A 16,061-nucleotide genomic window follows, 5' to 3' on the forward strand; every position below is an offset into this window, starting at 1 on the left:
GGCAAAGGGCAGGCAGGAGGGAAGGCTGCGGGGAGACCTGCACGGGCACATGTGGGAGGCACAGCTAACACGGGCAGGGCTTAGCTTCCAAAGAAATGGGGCAGGAGTGAGGTGTGGGCAAAGCCAGCCCAGGGCCATTTAGAGAAACGGGGAATGGGAGGGTAGGACATGCAGTGGGAGCCCCTGAGGACTGCTGGCCAATGAAGAGTGGGCCTTCCTCCAGGGGATCTGGAGTTGGGGCAGGGGTGGGAGAGCACTAGGAAGCAAGCAGCAGCGGTGGAGGAGGGCATGGCAGGGCAGGAGACAGGAGGGCAGAGTCCGGGCTGGGCGAGCCCCAGTTGTGAAGGCCTCACCGGTGGAAAGGAGGAGGAGCTGAGAGGCCATCTGCCGAGCAGGGAGGGTGCCGGCTCCCCAGCATCTGCCCAGGCTGAGCTCAGACTGAGCTAGTTTTGAGGGGAGGGAGCCTGCAGACACCCACGTTCTCCAGGGTTCTGGCTGAGGCGCCTGGTCACTCCAGCCTGTTGTAACAGGCAATTATCAAAGTGAAATGTAAACAGGAAGCCTCTCATTTGATAACCCTGAAGTTGGTCTCAAGTGATAGTAACTGAGAATGCACTAACTCACACACAACAAAAGAAAAAGTTTTCTTTTCAAATTTACAACCTATAAGGAGCATCTTCGGGCTTGCCCTTGGAGGCCTGGGGAAGTCATTGCCTCCCAAACCCTACCCTGTGCCCCTTCCCTGACAAAGCAATCTAGCTGGAGGACAAGCTAGAGATGTCCCCAGCAATGCGGTACTCCCAGTTCCCAAGGCAGGCCCTGGAAGGTCCTTTGGCATCCCCTGACATTGCTGGCACTCAGATAATCAGTGCATGATCTATGTCCCTTACCTCGGAGTGCCTGGCTCCCTCCCACCTGGCCCCAGTGCTCTGACGGCCTACCAGGCAACTCACTACACTTGCACAGTTGTGGTCCTGCTAGGGATTCTGGTGAGGCAGGATCAGTGGGGGACTCCGGCCCTTGCTCCAGAGACCCCCACCCCCCAGGAGTAGAGCAGGGGAGACGTGTGCCCACACTGCATGCTGCACAGCCCTCATCTTCTATTGAATCCTCTCAGCAGATGGTTGCATCTCTGCTCGGTTGAGGCCATCCAGGCTTAGAATGGTGCAGCCACTCTCCTGGGGTTACTCGGATGCTAAGTGGCAAAGCACAGGGCCGGGGTGGGGGTGAGGCAGAGCAGGGACATGGATCAAGCATCATGATTAATTTTGCCTGCCTATGATGAAAAAAACGCCGAGATGTAAATAGTACAATAAGAACAGGAGGGACCCCATCTTAAGTCAAAGATTCCATTTTAAAAACCAGGGAGTTAGGAGGTAAGATTCCTAACACATTTTAAGGTAATCAGTCAATGACCTATCCTATCTTAAAGCAGGGCAAGCAGTTCTAAATGGTATGTTTCCACTGTGTAAGGGTAACCACTACCTTGGAGAAGAAGAGGATCAAGAAATTCCTTGTGTTAAGTTTATCTTACAGAACATCTAGAGGACTGATTATGGATAATGACATAATGTCTCTCGTTGGAGAGAGACCTCATGAGATCTCAAGCCAAGCCTACACGTACTCCCCTGCCTCCTGCCCTTTACCCCATTCTTGAAATCCTTAAAAGACTCAGATTCTAAGCTTTAAGTGTGCTTCATCTCTGAGGTTGCCTGCATTCCTCTTTCTTTGAGCATGGACTTAGCCAATAAAGCCCTCTCACTGCTCAACGTACTGCTTTTTGTCTCTGTGCTCTTCCAGTGGTAAGCATCTTTGTTACTTTGCCATTTCATTCAATTTTCTAGACTTAAGCACTAGCCTTCTTCTTTTTCTAATTTATTTCAGATAAGCAGGGAGGGGCAACTGAGGTGTCTCATATGGGCTTGCAAGTTCCTGTTGCCTGGGTGACCTGGACAGGACTGCAGCTGTATGATCATGCTCTTTAGCAGCCTGCCTGAAAATCTCCTTTCTTTGCCTCTGGGAAGTTCTCAGAATGTAATCTCACTCCACCCAGTGCTCTGTGGCTCCCCCAAATCCTGGGGTGGTAGGTATTTAGTTCCCACACCATGCAGATTCAAGCAGACCCTGGATGCCAGGTAACCCTGGCTTTAGGAGTTGGCAAGGGATCTGCCCCATGCCGAGCAGGAGTTCATTGAGCTTCCCTTTCCTCCCTCTGTTTTTCCTTGCTCTCTGCTGCCTGCATGGCTGCTGCCATTCATTGCCACTCTCGCTTTAATGAATTCCTTCGTCACCTACACTTGTACACCAGAGTCAAGAAACTTACCCCTTCCAGGTTGAGGTTCACCTAGTGCACAGGAAGAGACCTCTCCAGATGCAGCTGCCCCACAACAGGGGGACAGATTCTCACATTTTGGAAATGTACAGAGATGCCCATGTTCCAGAAGGCATGGACAAAATATAAGGGTCTCCAGGCATCACACAGGTCTCCAGCTGGGTCCCATCTAGGGAGGACCCCGCCCCCGGGGCTCTATCTCCTTGCATTGTCCGGTCCACCCAAGCCAGCCCTTTCCCAGAGGGAGGAAGGTGTCCAGTGGCTGGGCAGACCACAGAGAGCATGAGGCCCGCAGAGCGTTCACAGCAGCGAAGGCTTTCTCCCAGCACGCCCCCATGTGGCCAGAGCAGGAACTGCGTGTCCCTGGGGGCCCTCCTCGCTGCAGCACCCTGGTCGCAGGTCACTCAGACCTCTGTTGCACAGGCCTGAGCAATGCAGCTTCTTTCCACGCTGTGCTCTGTCACCAGTGCAAACCTGGAGTCAAGTGACAGAATGGTAGCATAGTGACTGATGCCAAATATGGGCAGCGGCTGGAGAGGGGTGTTCTCCGGGGAATATACCAGAGACCCAGGAGGTCCCATCTCTAGAGGATAGGAGCCCTCCAGAGGCAGAGAAGAGCAAGAATAGGTCCCAGGTGGAAGGGCTGAGGTCTTGGGTTCAGGGCAGGGTCACCTGCAGGGCCCCACCAAGAAGCTGGGGCTTTTCCTGGGATTGTTGTTTCTCAAAGGAAAGGCCGGTGGCACCCCTGCTTCCAGAGGGAAATCCAAAAAGCCACAACAAGATAAACATTTTGTCTTTCCTGAGTTTGCTTTAGGGTACATAATTAAATACATAAATTTGGATTTTTAAAAACGGGTATCTTCTGGAACCTGTAATGTAAAATCCCCATGCATTTAAACCTGAAACAGGAGGCTTCTGTTCCATTTGAACTGTAGTGGGTGGCTTCAGGATGTGTCCCCAGATATGGGGACATCATTGTGTCCATCATGCCCTGAAAACAAATCTATGGAAATGCCAGCAAAGCCCTAAGGAGTCCTTGGAGGGGAAGGCTTTAGGGGGGAGCGAGAAGAGGCCCCGGGGCATCGAATGAAGATCAGTCTGGCTGCTCCAATGGAGAAGAAGGCCAGCGGTCATGGAAAGGAGTCAGGGTCCACCGCCAGGGCTGGGAGGAGGTGAGCCCCTATAACAGGTGTGCCTGTTATAGCCCCAGGGCTTCCTGCAAAGCTCTTGGGCACTCCATAGGGGCCCCAGACTACTTTGAGAACTGCTGAATTAAGAATATGGTCACATGAGCCTGGGTACAGATCTAGCACCTACATTTTTTTTTTTTTTTGTAAAGGGCTGTCTCTTGGGGTTCAGGATCTGTTTTCTCTGCCCATCCAAAGAACCTGCAACACACCAAGATGGCCAGGGTTCATGTGCCTGTGATGGACCATATGCTGCGTCAGGAGCCTGGAACAGGGCTCCCATTCATGGTGTTAAATAATTCAGTAAATGGGGACAGAAAAACATATTTACAGATACTATTTCATTCTCATTTGCAGGTCATTTTCCAACACAGGAATATAAGAAGAATTATGGGACATTAGAACTCGTAGGACCCTGAGATTTCTAGTCCAACTCTCTCCTTTTAAAGATGAAGTTACAGCCCAGATAATCCCTTTCAATCCAATTCAACAAATACTGAGCACCTACAATGTGGTGAGTAAACTCAGTCAGGGTAAGATGCCAGGGTCAGGTGACGGATGGGGTATCCAGGGAAAGTCCCGTTGAAAGGAGACTATTGAGTAAAGGCCTGAAGAAAATGAGGAAATAAGTCATGGGATGACTGGAGGGAGAAGTTTCAGGCAAAGGGAACAGTAAGCGCAAAGGTCTTGAGGTCAGAGGATGCCATGTTGAAGAAACAGGAGGAGACCAGTACAGTTGAGCCATGGGGTGCAAAGGGCTGTGGTATGAGGTCAGAGAGGGGTTGGGGCAGATCCTGTACAGCCTAGAAGGCCACTGACAGACTTAAGTTCTGTTCTGGGTGAGACAGGAAGCCATTAGAGGGTGTTAAGCAGAGCCATCACACAACTGACTTAGAAATTAATTCCAGTGACTACCTGGAGAGTAGAACAGGGCTGAGGGCTGCAGAGAGAACGACCGCAGGAGATTGAACCCAGCCCATCTCAGTGCAGCATATGCTCTTTGGATAGCAAAGATAAGGCAAACTAGATGTCAGAGATAGCCATTAACACAAATGTTAGGCTTGAGATATGTACCCAGGCCTGAGGCTTATATTCTTAGTTCAGTGATTCTAAAAGTGGTGTGTGTCCCTTAGAAGTTCCCAAGATCATTTCTGGGGTCCCCAGGTCAAATTTGTTTTCATAATAATATTAAGATATTATTTGCACTTTTCACTCTCATTTTCTCATGATAGCACAGTGGAGTTTTCCAGAAACCACATGACATGTGACATGGCAAGAGACTGAAAGCAGAAGTGGATATAAGAACCCAGCTCTCTTCTTCTAAGCCAAGTAGTAAACAGATCTGCAAAACCATGCTGACCTTTAAAGTCATTTTTTTTGTTTGTTTTACAAGTTTCACTAAAACACTGTGTTAATATGGGTTTATTATTGCTGTTTTAAATGAATTAATAAATATTTTTTAAAATTTCAGCTTTAGTTTCTAATATAGTATGCATCAATAGTTATAATCCACATGGACATACAGGAATCCTCAATCACTTTAAAGAGTGTAAATGTGTGGAGTGTAAAGGGACAAAACGTTTGGTCTGACCAGAGAAGCCCTCATGCTCAGAGACCTACCTGCTGCTGTTCCAACTGGGAAGGGTCAACCAAAGAAGCCTGTGCTCCCCAGAGTCCACAAAGTGGGCTGACAGGCAAGCGTGAAGGAGACAAATGTAGGGAGGCACTGTGTTGCGGCCAACACCAACTTGACATTACACCACAGCAACACAAGAGGGCGCCCTTACCAATCAGCAGATTTTTCTAGAGCTGGTTACCATTACCCATGTAAATAACAGTTTTATTCACCATATTAAAAAAAAATTTAGTGTCCTGTCCATAATGATGCAATTTTTACCTCTTGTGTTTTCTCTGATTCAATGTGTGCTCCAATGGACTTGTGCTACCTGATGTTTATCAACTTCTCCCTGGCAAAGAGTCCTGTCTGGGGTCAGGCACCCCCAGATCACACTTGCTCTGGCTCCTCAGGAGGGGTCAGGAAGGCACATCATGCATCTGACACCTCCCGCGGAGTCGTGGTGAGGGTGGAAGGATGCTCTTACTACATGGAACCCCCTAGAAGCCACAGTGTATGGTGGCCCCCCACCAGCCAGGACTGACAGATGACACTTTGCTTTCTGATGTCACAGGCTGTTCTCCTTGGGTTTTATCTGTCCCATCCTTGTGGTTACACATACCTGAGACTGTTTTGTAGCAGCTAATTAGACCTAGTCTTTGAAGGAGAGCATCACCAGAAAGAGGACTGGCTGGGTCAGGGATCTGACTTCCACCTATGCTTCCTGGAGTGCCCTGTTCAGTCGTGTGTCCCCTGGGCCACAGGTTCTCATCTTTCAAACGGTTCCTCCGCCTGGTCAGAGGGCTGTTATGAGAATCAGATGACACAGTGGTGCAATGGGCATCATCAGTCATAAGACACTACTACACAAAGTGTGGATATTTATGGAATTCTCCTCTCTCTCCTACTCTGGGGGGGGGGGCGCAGTGATAGGTTTTCAGTAGGAAAGGATAGTCTGTTTTGTGTGTGAGGTTTCTCTTGTAGCTGGTAAGGATCTTTTGGAGGACAACATGGTGGAAGACATGAGTTAGGAAGCAGTTATTAGAGGTCAGGCAAGAGGCGCTGAAAGCTGTCCATAGGGATAGAGGGCAGGGGGCGAGGGTGGGGTGAAACCTCAGAAGCAGAATGCAGATGGGAGTGGGAAGGGGCTAAGATGGGAATAGCCTGGGCCAATTCCCAGTGGGTCTGAGGGGAAGGAGTAATATGGCCTTGAAGGTGGCAGTCATTTTTCTCACCATCTCTGGCCTCTCTAGGTTGATCCATTCCTGGTGCAGGTTTTGTGACTGGCAGGCCCTCAGGGGTCTCAGGGGGGCCCTTAGTGCCTCCAGCTGATGGACACATGCTCCCACAAACATTATGCTAAATAATTCATTAACTGTAGGTAGACAAATACATTTATAGATTCTATTTTGTTCTTGTTTACAAGTCATTCTCCCACACAGGGACATTAGCAGTTATGGGACATTAGAACTAGTAGGCCCCAAAGAATTCTAGTCCAAACCCTCATTTTAAAGATGTTGTAGCTCAAATACTCCAAGCTGACCCAATTCAACAAACATTGACTACCTACAATGTGGCAAGTAGAATGAAGCGGAGTAAAATGCCGTGGGATGGGGGCTACTTTGGCCTCACTGTTTGTGTCCCCTCAAAACCATATGTCGAAATCTTAACTCCCAAAGGAGATGGAACCTTTGGGAAGACCTAAGTCATGAGGGGGGACTGCTCGTGAATGGGATTAGTGTTCTTATAAAAGGGACCTCAGAGAGCTTTCTGGCCCCTTCCTCCAGACGAGGACACAGCGAGAAGTCAGCAGCATGCAGCTGCAAGAGGGCCCCCACCAGAACCTGACTGATGTGCCGAGTGCTAGGATCGTGGACTTCCAGCCTTCAGAGGAGTGAGAAAATAAATGTTCATTGTTTATAAGCCACCCCAGTTTTTGGTATTTTGTTATAGCAGCCTGAATGGACTGAGACAGGGTGATACCTTAGATGGGCCACTCAGGGAAAGCTGCTCTGATAAGGTGGGACTTACAGATGGGCTCCAGACACCCCGCTGACATGAAGCACCTCAGGAGCAGCTGAAGGTGGACCACAGATCTTCCTTTCCAAAGTAAGCTTATGCTTCGACTCCTATTTCAACAGAACTACCTGAATATCTTCACTCGCTTTTCTCCCAAATCTCACTTCACTGGTTACATTCTGGGACCACAAAATCTGGTTATGTTCTGGGAGAAATGGTACTTCCATCTATACACAGATGGTAGGAAAAAATACTCACTGTCAGAGGAAATCATCAGTGAAATATTTCAAGACAGTTTCCCAGACCTGAGGAAAAAGTTTCCACATTGAAAGGGACCATTTCAGTACAGTGGATGAAAAGAGACCTAAGCAAGGTGAGTCAATGTGAAATTTCAGAACACCAGGGATGGAAACAGAGAGAGAGAGAGAGAGAGAGAGAGAGAGAGAGAGAGAGGAAAATCCTATCAAGTGCAGAGGAAGCAGAAATCAGAACGGTGTCATACTTCTTAACTGCAAAGATAAGATAAAGACTTTACCAGGTATTCAAATGTCAATAAATATACCTCTGATGTACTTTATCTCAGAAGCTACAGGGGGATGTGTTTCACCAAAATACGGGGGAAATGGAGAAGATAAGGGAGTGCTAACCTAGAGAAGGCGAAGGCAACCTGCCAGTGATGGCTGTGCACTGGCCTCCAGTGGAATCTTCTGGGCAGGACAGGGCTTCCCAAGGGCGTCCCAGGAGGGCAAACTGGCGGGGGACCAGGGGCTTCTGAACATCTTGGGAGGAGATTTATATACCTGAGGTTGAATTACCCCGGATTTATAAAATTGGGGTTTAATTTCATACTTAGGGGTTTCATTAATGATAAGTAATTAGAAACCTAAACAAAGGACAGTGATTAATTTCACAAAAAATGGAAAAATACGGAAGAAAAACTTACCACAGTACACTATATAATTCAATCTCATTGATACAGTAATAATAATGTAAAGGCAAAATATTGATCTAATTAAAATTTTAACGTGACTATTTCATAGGGTAGGAAATATGTTTGCATAATGGGAAGGAGTGGCACCCTCATCTGTAGTGGTAATTCAATGAATGTTATTAAAAATTAGAAGATCACACAGTGTCAATACAAATGTAATAGAGGTATGGTGGTAAATACTAAAAGAACCAGCTATAAGCCTGGGGCGAAGGTGAGAGCTGGGCCTGCGGACGAGGGCCTTTTAGGAGCATTAGAACTGATAAAAATTGATGGGAAGTTAAATACACCCACTTCTGTCAGCCTTCAGTGTTCTTGGTGATTGGCCACAGGCTGTTTTTCAAAGCTTATTTTCCTCTACCCATCATCTCCCCACATACTTGCATGTTTTAGCCTCGATTACATCTCCCATCCAAGAAGCTGTCACCTGTCTCAGATGCTGTCCCCCATCAGTCTCCTGTCAACTACTGAGGTCACCCACTCACCATAGTCTATGTACCAGTGCATGCAGTCTCCGGGATCCTGAGAGATTCCGATTCAGGTCAGGCTCTCCGACAGGGCTCAGGACCACTGGAACACAGAGTGGCCCCCAGTGGGCCTGCTGTATCTCAGCTCTCGGCATCGGGGTCAGACGCATATGTAGGGTGATCCTATGAGATCCAAAAACCCAAATCCTGGCACGTGAAGATAAATGACTGTGGCTTCCTCTGCCCTCAGGACCAAGGCAGCCCTCTGACCCTGCTGGCCTGGCCAACAAGATGCCCTCCACTAACTGGCCCAACAACACTCCCCACACAGCTGTCTCTAGACCCTCCCTCTCATTAGAAGGCAAGTTGGTACAGAACAAGTCAGATTTCCTAGGAAAAGGTGGAGGGACAATCCGTTGAGATGTTAATGTGTTCTGCTGGTGTTTTCTCCTCCCCCCTTCAAGCAGGGAGCCCGACCCTTGGTATGTTCCTGCCTGAGAATTTTGTGAAGCAGGCGTGACAGATCTTTATTAATAAAGTCCGAGCTCACGCAAGAGCTTGCACTAGTGTCCCGCAGGGGGCGCCCTTGAGAGCAGCGTGATGCTTTTGGCTTCGAAAGGAGATCACCTGAAGCCTCTGAAAAAGACCAGCCCCAAGGTGCACCTGGGCCCCCTGAACGCTAGGCTCTGGGGCTTCCTGCCTTGCCAAGCACTCCTGCACTGGAAAATTGTACAGAAGCCCAGAACCACCTGTCCTGAAGGGTCCATGCTGGATTACCTAAGTCAGTGGGTGAATGAGTGGTGAACAGCAGGGGAACCGGTGGCTGATGATGGTGAGCTCCCGAAGCTCCCACGGGGTTCTGGGAGGGAGGGGTGTGTGAGAGTGCTTGGGGTAGATTAAATTGATTTAGAAGAATTAAAGATACACGAATCAGGGGAGCCATTTGAACCACGAGGGTCTCAGGGCCTACCTGGAACAGACTGTGCCTGGGCTGGACTCTAGGAGACCAGGTGTCAGGAGGTGCTGAGGCCACTGGCAAGGGGAAAGGAATGACCATGAATGGTTTAAACGAATTAAGATTTATGTCTGAGGCTGGGAAGGGGTTCTTGAGTTCATGACATCTGGCCATGATGGAAGAAAGAGGGGCACAGAGAAGGCTGTTGGTTAGGAAGCCGCTGGTGTCTGCTCACACCCATTTCCATGTGCTCTTGAGAATTCTGGCTTGTTGTTACAGTTTAATCTGAAAGGAAGAGAGAAATGAAACAAGACCAACTTGTTCTTTGTGATTATAAAAGTGACACCAAGAGGCTATTTCTAAACTGGGGGCAGATGTGGGTGGGTCTGTCTGGGTCAGTGGTGGGGAGGGCCCCAGATTTGTCTGCCTGGAGGCAGAGGAGTCTTCTGGGCTCATTCCAACTTGAGGCAAATTAGTTCCTCAAGAAGACAGCCCAGGCAGGGCGGGTGTGAATCAGTAAGAGCCCCTCAGCCCTCAGAGGAGGGACGGCAGAAGGTCAGCAGAGCACTGGTCCTCAGATTTAGTCCTTTGCCTGGGACTCCCAAGTCCTCAGCAGTGACATTAATTCCATAGTTAAGTTAAAATAGAGTGAATGATCACCATGGCTCTGAGTGATTGAGGTTCGGGATTTGAAAGCATGTGGCAAACAGCAATTTTCCGAAAGAATGTGGTTTTGGAACCGTGCCTCATGGAGAGGCTGTCTGGTGGGCTCCTGGAGTGATGGCTGGGCGTCCAGCACTGGCAGGGCTGCCTGGGAAAGGCAGCTGAACCTATCTGATAACGCATCCCAAGTGGGTCATGGTGCCAGTGGCAAGCACCACTAGCTAGCCTGGCTCTGCAGGGAATACTGCCAGCCTGGCCCCGGGCTAGCACACACAGTACCTTCGTGAATGTCAGAACAGGAGTCCCGTCTGGGCAGCTGAAGTCTGAGAAGGCGCCCTTCTTCCAGTCTGCAGCAGGGCTTGGCACATGGGGCTCAAGGTGAACTTCAGCCTTGCTCTGAGGCTGGGTACTTTTGGACAGTGACCCTGGGCATCAGTGAGACACCGTAGGACAGGCAGAGAAGAGAATGGGAGGATGTCGAGAAAGTGACGGGGTGGGAGGGAGTGGCAGGTGAAGCGGCAGGTGAAGCCTCAGAAAATTTGATGCAGAGAAGGTCCTTCAATGTCCTGCCTTTGGATGATGGATGCTCAGTCTTGCTGGCCAAGCCAGGGCCAAGCCACCCAGCTGCCCCCTCCCCAGCCTGGGACCCTGGCCATGGTGACACACAAGTTATGCTGACAACATTATTGCTTTCTCTGCAGCGTGGATGAGGGAATTCCATTTCTCTTCACAAGACTCTGTGTGTTCGATTCCTGGTGCTCACAGCGCCTGGAAATCCCTCCGCCTCTAGAAAACCATTCAAGAATATTTCTTGAGAATCTCCTCTGTCCATTCTTAACCTCAGGAAAAAAAAAATCACACTGTGCCAAAATGCACCGTTGAGTCCCTTCCCTCTGCCCGAGTGGGACAGCTGCTCTGATTCCTTGCAGCTGCCCCTCACGTGATACTTGTGCTGGCTGCCAGCGATCTGCCGTCTGTTGTTTCTCTCCAGCCGGGGCCTTCCCAGTATGGGCCCTATAATACTCCTTCACTTGTTCTGCCCTTGACAACATCCTTTATACCGTCTCAGGGCTAGGCCTGCCGTCTGTCATCTTAAAGGTCCCAGCAGATGTCAGGAAGTGACCGTAACAGAGGAAGGAAGGGAAGTGTCAGACAAAGCCCCACGGAGGAGGTGGGGTTGGAGCACTATGAGGCTCTCAAGAGGGGGAAAGGGCAGGAGGAGGCTGGTGGCCTGAGCAGAGCAGAGGGAACCTTGGGACCTGCCCAGGTAGGTCCCACCCATAAACCTCACATGCAGACATCACACTCCTGCGCTCACCTGAGGCTGACCCCTGCACGCTTCCACACTTCTTCCCCACCAGGAAAGGGTTCCCAACAGCTTCTGATACCAGAGGTGAAAGCTTCAATTCACCTTTAGCGCCAAGCCTGCCTTCCCCCATCCCTCCCTTCTTTCCTCCATCACCAAAAAAGGACATTGAGATCCTGCAAGTGTAATATGGTTACCTATAATATAATATGTTCTTGGGGAAAACTGGAGTGCTATTAACTCATAAAGGATCGTGTATGGGTGCATCTGAACTTTGTCGTCAAAGCTGCTGATGTGTGTGGGTGGGTGGTGGTGGGGTGCAGAAGGAGGGAGGGAAGAGATAATGGTTTGGAAAGGCGTAGGCCAGGTGACCACACTGTGCCCTAACTATTGTTCCTGAGGCAAATAGGTGAAAGCTGTACTAGGAAATGGGGGACATACTGCACCAGATGTTCTGTGATGTTTAAAAAAGCTTTTGTTTTCGGGAATATGAAAATTCAGTATACATTAACATTACATACATGCTAACAGATAATCGCATAACATTGTTTTGAAGCAAAAGAACTGTTTCTAAAAAGTAGAAATATTCTGAAAGCTGCGCCATCAACAAGCATAAATGAATAACTGATACATGTAAGATATATATTGTCAGTAGTGTGCCTTTAACCGCACCCCCCCACCCCCACCCCGCCGTAGGCTGGTCCTCTGGCACGCGCATGAGGACCGCTGGCAGCCCGCAGTGGGGATGTGCTCTCAGGGTCTGCCAGATGGGCAGACGGAAGAGGCCAAGGTGGCGGCAGAGTGCACCAAAACACAGTATTCTCTGTACTGTTTTAAGAGTTCAGATGCCTTAAAAGTCATCCAGAGACTCCAAGTTAAGAACAGCAAAAACCAGAGAAAACTCTCCCATGGAAAACTCTCTACTCTAAATCATTTGAATCAACAACTCCTTCTAAGAAAAACAAATGAAAAAGATGTTCAGTAATCTGGATTTTATTTAAAATAAACTTGTGCGACAAAGAAAAGCTGACCATTATACTAGGGAGCACCGAAGACTTCTAAGTACTGAAGGTTCCATTAATCTGTGAGTCTCAAAGTGGACACCCATGTAAAACCAAACAAGACAAAACAAAACAAAAAAACACCAAAACCCCACTAACCAAATCATCTGTTAATTAAGTTAAAGACTGAGCAATTTGCTCTGCATTCCTGTTAAAGGAGAAGCAAAATGTTTCCTTTTCCCTTAATTTCCCTGCCCCAACCTCTTTTCTTTGCATAACAGGTTTTATGTAAATGAACCCCTTGGAAGTTCCATCTCTCTCGCCTGTCACCTCGAGGATATAAAACATTTGTATGACTTGGGCTCTTTGGAACAGATCTCCTTCCCCACTGTAGTTCTATCATCCCAAGTCTACATCCAAATTCCGGCTCAAATAAAACTATTTTCAAGGTGATTTTACTGGATTTTTCATTGACAAACTTTATATTGAAAAGTTCATCTTATTTGAATGTTGTCAAGCGTACCTTAGGGGAAGTGATGCAGAAAGCAAGAGTTTAAACATCCATCAAAAAGGTCCTCATTCTACCAGGACCGGGCACTGGGTCCCTGATCCTGTGTGACACTTCCAGCGGTACTAAGAATTTCTTTCACCAGAGTAAATTTAACAAAGATTCATTAAAAAAAAAAAAAAAAAAGATAAACAAACCCAGGTTATCTGATTCTAAAGCCTGTTTTTTTTTGTCATTATACCACAATTACCAAATTAGGCAGATCTTTAGTTTCATAACTGTGATAAAATTGTTGAGCTATAATCAAAGGATATAATTTTACAAGAAAATCGTTGCATTCACATTCCCAGCATTGTGCTGAAGGCAAAGCTTAGGAAAAGAACCTTGTATGCTGGTCAGTGAAAAGGGACACGGAGACAGGCAGCAAGTTGGAATAGGCAGCCTATGGGGAGAGGAGTGCCCTGGCTCGGGTCCACATGAGGGTCAGGCAGCCCTTGATGGCCTCCTGGTCAGATCGTGGCTGCACGTTAAAGGCCAGGGAGGGTTATTGGCTGGAGATGGTGTATCTTTAAGTGTGTCCTTTCTCCTTGCCAAGCGTGCGTTTCCTGCCTGGTGCATATGGGTGTGAGAACAGATTCCTTAAGGGCCTTTCCAGCTCTAAATTCCCGACTGCCCAAGAGAGCAGTTTAAGCAAAGCCCCTGAGGCTGCGTTGAGCCACTGTGAGCTCCTTGTTCAGCCAGGAGTAGCTCTCTGAGCAGGGGCTGCACTCGGGAGATAGGCAGACACCTTCAATGCTGAAGGGTTTGATTTGGTGCTGCAGGCGGCCTACTGGAGGGAGGTAGTAACTCACTTAATGCAAATCGCTGATGTCCACAGAGAAGGAGGTAGAGACACACACTCTGTGTGTGAGCTGTATTGGATATTTTGTCTGTCTGTCTGCCTAGATCTGTTCTGTCTTGCTCTGTGCCAAGGCCCTCCAGCATATTGCATCAAGGTACACCCTTGCTAAAGGGAGATACAGTGGAGATCTGAGGTGCGGGTCAGAGATGAGAGTGGGTATTTACTCCTCCCCTGCCCACACCTCTGCCTTTTCCTTCCTGTCTTGCTGATTTCTGGCTCTGGCCCTTTGTCTACCTGTGGGGGCTCCAGTTCTACCAGATTCTAGGGGGCAGCTCCTCCCATGGGCCCTCCTGGCCTAGGTGTCTGCTGTGTCTAGTCCTGGGTGTCCTTAGTCTCGTGTTGCCAGAAAAAAAATACAGGATGCCCAGTTAGATTTGCAAAATTTCAGGTAAATAACGAGTGAGTTTTTAGTATGTCCCAAATATCAGGGCTGTAAGTATTTATCTTAAAAATATTATTCATTAGTAAGAAGCTAACCTTTTCAAAGAATATTGCTTCTCTCTCACTTACCAACTTTACATTTCCCTGTATGGCCCCGGAAGATGACTGGTTAGCCAGAGACGGGTAAGATTCCTCAAGGGAGGAACAACCTAAGACAGGCACAGTCACAGGGGGGCCATCAGGTGAGAAATTGGGGAACAACAGAGGTGAGGCTCAGAACCTCACCCCCCCTGTTTTGAGAGAAATCTTCTGCATCCATGGATGTTTTGTTGCCCTTGTCTAGCTTGGATTAATACTTAGTCTACAGGCACAGACCTGATCATCTACATTTGCTCTCTTACAGCACTAAACTATGTTTTCTACCTTTATCTTGCATCTACCTACCACTTCAGCATTTTATTTAAAAAAAAAATAATAATAATAATAATAAGGGAGAAATGTGGGATTCACATATAAATCAAGTATAAAAAAATATTATTCATTGTTTATATGACACTTACATTGTAACTTGGCATCCTTTTTTTATTTGCTATATCTGGTAACCCCATTTTAATTCCCCTAATGCTACCTGCACCCTGTATTCAATCTTTTGGGAAACTGTCTTCCATTTCTTCCCTTGTCCACACACAAGCCTCCCCTTCCCACTGAGGTTCTCTGCCTGCCCCTCACTGAGGGTGAGCTTTGCCAGGGCCCAAGCGCACCCTGGTCTGCCAGGGGGCTCCCCCACTCCTGCTACTACCTCCCTGACGGTGCCTGCCATCAAAGTCGAACAGTCTGAAGGGGAGGCGTGGAGCTGAATAAATGTACAACTCACTCTGAGAGGACGCCCCACGTTGGGCGCCAGATGTAACGTGCCACTCATCTTCTTTGGGTGAAATGAGAGAACAAAAAACACAGACAACACAGACAGACAGACAATGGCTGCAGTCCCGATGTGGTGCAGCACCCTTATTTTTATACTGCCTTTCTCGGACCCCAGCCAAGTGCTATACTCATCTTTCCCTTCTGGGGGTTGGGGGGGCAGGCCAGAGCACCTTGTTGATTTTCTTAGAAGCTGCCTGGTAAGCAGGGGCGGTGTTTTCACACATCCTCAAGGTCTCTCTATTTTCAGAGTGAGGAGTCTTGGCTCGTCTTCGAGGACAAGATATGTTTTTGTGGGCAGATAACTTCCAAGGACGGCACCGGTTGTTCTCAAGCCTGTGCTTTCCCGTGCTGCATTCAGACATGGGGGAAGGTGCTTTCCCATTCTGCCTACAAACATGTGAGAAGACAAAGGCCATCCCCAACATCTCCCCCAATGCACAACACATGGGGGCCTGAGGAGGCCTCTCATGATTCAAGAGGCCAGGGTTACCTGCGGAGGGCAGGGCCCACTCTGGCCTGTGCCTGAGAGTGGTAGCTGAATAGACTCAGTCTCCCCCACAGGCCTCAAGGTCTGGGAGGAGACCCTTAGGATGCCTGAAGCGTTGTGGTTCCAGGAGGCTCCAGGCAGTAGAGCAGCCAGGCAGCTGTCCACTTGAATCTCAGCGGCCCTGACCACTGTGAGCTTTAGTTTCCCCATCGATAACTTGGAAATACACTCACCCCGCAAGGTCATTGTAAAGAATCAAGATAATGTAATGTAAAAGGGTTGGCACAAAAAATAGCAATTATTGTAATTACTATTGGTTGTATATGT

The 16,061-nt window shown here is 48.4% G+C and overlaps 2 long non-coding RNA genes across 8 annotated transcripts in view; one reads left to right on the plus strand and one right to left on the minus strand.

Annotated features, from left to right (window-relative positions):
- LOC118973943 (uncharacterized) overlaps nt 1–5,387 on the plus strand; it is a 70,393-nt gene extending 65,006 nt beyond the window's left edge. For 4 of the 5 annotated variants that reach the window (XR_005063494.2, XR_005063495.2, XR_005063498.2 and 1 more), the window contains exons 5-6: nt 3,877–4,033; nt 4,752–5,387. This is a non-coding gene — a long non-coding RNA (uncharacterized lncRNA). The remainder of the gene's footprint in view (nt 1–3,876; nt 4,034–4,751) is intronic. The other variant, XR_001854786.3, reaches the window with a different exon arrangement.
- A 2,775-nt stretch (nt 5,388–8,162) lies between these two features.
- Nucleotides 8,163–15,308, minus strand: LOC118973919 (uncharacterized). Of its 3 annotated transcripts, XR_012133078.1 has the most exons (4): nt 15,198–15,308; nt 11,545–11,607; nt 10,506–11,317; nt 8,163–9,848 (listed from the first exon to the last, which is right to left on the minus strand). It is a non-coding gene; the product is annotated as an uncharacterized lncRNA (long non-coding RNA). The 3 variants fall into 3 exon arrangements; XR_005063447.2 differs by lacking the exon at nt 11,545–11,607 and having other exon boundaries at nt 10,506–11,012; XR_005063446.2 differs by lacking the exon at nt 11,545–11,607.
- Nucleotides 15,309–16,061: the final 753 nt, after the last annotated feature.

This window comes from Manis javanica, chromosome 1 (genome assembly GCF_040802235.1).
Source record: "Manis javanica isolate MJ-LG chromosome 1, MJ_LKY, whole genome shotgun sequence".
NCBI lineage: Eukaryota > Metazoa > Chordata > Mammalia > Pholidota > Manidae > Manis > Manis javanica.